This window comes from Diceros bicornis, chromosome 18 (genome assembly GCF_020826845.1).
Source record: "Diceros bicornis minor isolate mBicDic1 chromosome 18, mDicBic1.mat.cur, whole genome shotgun sequence".
NCBI classification, from domain to species: Eukaryota; Metazoa; Chordata; class Mammalia; order Perissodactyla; family Rhinocerotidae; genus Diceros; species Diceros bicornis.
Window position 1 is genome coordinate 36,048,260 of NC_080757.1, and position 3,786 is coordinate 36,052,045.

Genomic DNA, 3,786 nt, shown 5'->3' on the forward strand with positions numbered 1-3,786 from the left:
AGGAATAAGGGCAAACTGGAACTAGACCAGCTTCGTTGCAGCAAGGCGATTTACCTGTATTGTCTGGCTGCCAGAAAGAAGTAAAATACTCTGTGGAAGAAGACCACATCAACCAGAGCCTCTGCAACCTGTCACACACAACGTCCACCTTTCAATAACAAATTACCAGGCAGCTCTCTTCCTCCTCGTCTCCTCCTCCTCTCCTCCTCTTCTCCTCCTCCTCCTTCTCCTTCTCTTTCTTTTTCTCATCTGTTCCCTTCCCTTCCCTTCAAGAACAATTACATCCAGAAGCTTTAAATGGGGCCAAGCAAGGTAGGCATCCCCAGGGAGGGGCAGGGGGTGGAGGGGGAATGCAGCGGCCCAGCATATGGTTTTGGAGCCCGAGTGAAGGAAGGAGGGCATCCCCGGTGGGGGCAGCCAGAGCAGAGAGAGAGAGTCCCTCAAAGCTCAGTTGCGCGGGCAGATGGCCCGGCCCGGATGTCGAATGTCGGAGCTTGAGCAGAGAAAGAGTGCACCCAAGTAGGAAGGCAGCCTGGCGTGGGCTGTGGAAGCCCAAGCAAGAAAAGGAGGATGTCCACGTGGGGCCAGCTCAGCGAAGGAGACTGGACCCTGCGAGGGGTGAGGAAGGCATCTGACCAGGCCACACACGGGGAAGTGGAGTCCACGGGAGATGAGAAGGGCACCCCTAAAGGGGTGGGGCAGGGTATCCAGAGAGTGCGGGATGTCGGAGCCTGTAGAGGTGAAGAGCACATCCATGTGGGGGAAGGGGGGTTGGCGGTGGCAGGAGGCCGGGTGTTGGAGCCCAGGAAGGCTGAGGAGGGGTCTGCATGTGGTGGGGAGCAGTGGCAGTGGGACATTGGTCACTCACAGTGGGACTGATTTAATATGTAAATATGTTAAAGGAATGAACTCGGTTTCTCACTGTTGGCACAAGGTGTAGTTATAAACGTGGAAGAAAGGGAGAAAACTAGAATGAACCCTGTGGTGTTGGATTGGAATTGGAGGTATTAGTTAGAACCCGTGATTTTCAAAATAAATAGATATAAAAATAAATGTTAATGTAAGTGTGTGTATGTAGGTGTTTGTGTTGTGTGTGTATGTGTCAATGTGTGTCCATTTATGTATATACATGCATATATTTCCTAGCTTCGTCCACTGAGAGGGCTTGAAGCAATGACATCTTAATAATGAGCATAGCTAGCACTCAAGTCTTGATTTCTTTTGTTGTTGTTGTTGTGAGGAAGATCAGCCCTGAGCTAACATCCATGCCAATCCTCCTCTTTTTGCTGAAGAAGACTGGCCCTGAGCTAATATCCATTGCCAATACTCCTCTTTTTCCCTTTTTTCTCCCCAAGGCCCCAGTAGATAGTTGTATATCATAGTTGCATATCCTTCTAGTTGCTCTATGTGGGATGCCTCCACAGCATGGCCGAACAAGCGGTGCATTGGTGCGCACCCAGGATCTGACCCCAGGCTGCCAGGAGCAGAGCGCGAGCACTTAATCGCTAAGCCACGGGGCCAGCCCCTCAAGTCTTGATTTCTAAATACCATTGTCCACTGGAAGGAAGCAGGGCTCTCCGGTGAAATGGCTGATTATAGGGCTGGGGGAGGGAAAGTACAAGATAAGCCTGGATCATCTTGTGCCAGAAAGTAAAGAAGTGCTCAGAAATGATTAAACAGAGTTATCATATGACCCAGCAATTCTATTCCTAGGTATACCCAAGAGAAATTAAAATGTATGTCCACACAAAAACTTATAAGTTTTTGTAAACCTTATAAGGTTTTGTAAACCTGAAGGTTTACAGCCACATTATTTGTGGTAGCCAAAAGGTGGAAACAACCCAAATGCCTATCAACTGGTGAATAAACAGAATGTAGTATATCCGTACAATGGAGTATTACTCAGCCATAAAGAGGAATGAAGTAATTATACGTGCTACAACTTGGATGAGCCTTGAAAACATTATGCTAAGTGAAAGAAGCCAGTCACAAAACACCATATATTGTATGACTACATTCATATGAAAGTCTAGAATAGGGAAATGTATAGAGACAGAAAGTAGATTAGTGGTTGCCTAGGGCTGAAGTGGGGATGGGAGGATGGGGATGATAGCTAAAGGTTACAAGGTTTACTTTTGAAATGATGAGAATGTTCTAAAATTGACAGTGGTGATGATCGCACATATCTGTGAATATATTAAAAACCATTGAATTGTACACTTTATTTATTTATATTTTTTTTGGTGAAGAAGATCAGCCCTGTGCTAACATCTGCCAATCCTCCTCTTTTCTTTTTTTTTTTTTTTGCCGAGGAAGACTGGCCCTGGGCTAACATCCGTGCCCATCTTTCTCCACTTTATATGGGATGCCGCCACAGCATGGCTTGCCAAGCGGTGTGTCGGTGCGCACCCGGGATCCAAACCGGCGGACCCTGGGACGCCACAGTGGAGCGCGTGCACTTAACCGCTTGCGCCACTGGGCCAGTCCCTGAATTGTACACTTTAAAGGGGTGAATTGTACGGTATGTGAATTATGCCTCAATAGAGCTGTTTAAAACAAAAAATACTCAAAGAATGATGGAGACATGTCAAAAGAATACAGAAGCCAGCTGGAAGGGACTTCCATTGGCTGGATCTGGATAATTTGAGCAGCAAAGTAAATAATGATATTAATAGATTACAACATATTGAATAAAATAGGAATCCATGACTCTACACTAATATAAATGAATGAAAAAAGGAAAGTTTGTCGAGCAATGAGATATTCACATATTCTCAAAGTGCTTCCCCATAAAATTCTTATTAATTACAAAGGGGAAAAGAGTAACTTTACAGTGGTACAGTGGAGAAACCTGGCTGGCAACTGACATAACCAAGTGATTAAAATGAACGTCAACAGTGACGGGACAAATTAAAATCATGCACCACCCGACAGGATGCAATGAGAGAGACACAGCATCACTTCTCTGATATCCCTGCACAAAATGCATAACCTGAATCTAGTCATGAGGAAACATTGGACAAGCCCAAATTAAGAGACGGTCTACAAAATAACTGGTCTATAATCCAGAAAAGTATCATTAAAGTTAAGAAAAAACTGAAGAACTGATCCATATTGACGGAGACTGGAGACACCTGAGAACCAACCATAACATGTGACTCTGTACTGCATCCTTTTGCCATAAGGACATTATTGGGACCATTAGTGAAATCTGAATGCCTTTCGTCTACGCACATCCCCTTCAATCTCATTCATCCATCAGCAAGTCCTCAGTTATCAACATCACCTTTATAAACACACACACACACACACCCCCCAGACATAAGCCCTTATTGTTTTAAATTACTTTTATACATTTGCTTCTCAGAACTATAGAGATCATGCATCAAGTAGACAGGAGGGTCTTCTGATGCTCAGATTTGGCTATTTCATCAAGACACAGTTTTAAAATAACTATGATTACTCTGTATAATAAAAGAGATAAAAAGCTGGAGAGTTTCATGAAAGAATTGGGATTAATAAAAAATAAAAAGTCAAGTGGAATCCTAGAATGGAAAAAATGCAATAACTGAAATTAAGAATTTGTTACATAGATCTAAAGGCAGATTGGATAGAGCAGAAGAGAGGATTAGTGAGTTGGAAGATAGGTCAGTAGAAAATACCTAGATTGAGGCACAGACAGAAAAAAAGAATGGAGAGCACAGAAAATAGCACTAATGTTATAGAAGACACAATGAAAAGTTCTAACATATATGTTTCTAGAGTCCAAAAAAGAAAGGAGAGAGA

General features: G+C 43.6%; 1 non-coding gene across 1 annotated transcript; it reads right to left on the bottom strand.

Annotated features, from left to right (window-relative positions):
* Window positions 1-3,361: 3,361 nt before the first annotated feature.
* On the bottom strand, window positions 3,362-3,440 carry LOC131417990 (small nucleolar RNA U2-19). Its single transcript, XR_009222789.1, has one exon. It is a non-coding gene; the product is annotated as a small nucleolar RNA U2-19 (small nucleolar RNA).
* Between the last annotated feature and the right edge of the window lie 346 nt (window positions 3,441-3,786).